Here is a 524-nt window from a genome sequence, read left to right as displayed (position 1 = left end):
GCCGATATTTGGCCCCCCATTCATCATATCTCTCTTTTCTTTTCTTTTTCGCTTCCTCCTTCTTCACCTTCTCTTCCTCCATTAACGCTATTTACCTTCTTCTTCCATTTGATTTTTCTTCTTCATCTCACCATTTCTTCTATAAAAAGAAACACTTTTCTAAGATTCTCAACCTTCCCTCATCCATCCACCTCAATATTTCTTTAGATCCTTGTGTTTTTGAGCACTTTTGCCACACACCCATTTTTGGTGGAACCCATTTTCAAACCCATTTTTCTTTGCATCAAAATGTCTTTTTCTTCCAATGGATCCTTTTTTCTTACTTTTCATGGTAAGAAATATGATCCAACATTTGATTGGCATGATGAGGAGGGGCTCCTTCAAGAACCTAAGACTCGTGCTCCATATTCTCACATGGACATCAATGTGAGTTTTTATTTGGGTTTCTTTGCTTGGAAAAAAGTTGTTTCATGCTTCATTGAAAATTTGATGGTGAGACATTGTCATTTTGTTGTTTTGTTCTA

Source organism: Quercus suber, unplaced genomic scaffold (genome assembly GCF_002906115.3).
Source record: "Quercus suber isolate HL8 unplaced genomic scaffold, Cork oak 2.0 scaffold_73, whole genome shotgun sequence".
In the NCBI taxonomy this organism is placed as follows: Eukaryota; Viridiplantae; Streptophyta; class Magnoliopsida; order Fagales; family Fagaceae; genus Quercus; species Quercus suber.
The sequence above is the reverse complement of the archived record's forward strand: the minus strand, read 5'-3'. Positions refer to the sequence as shown.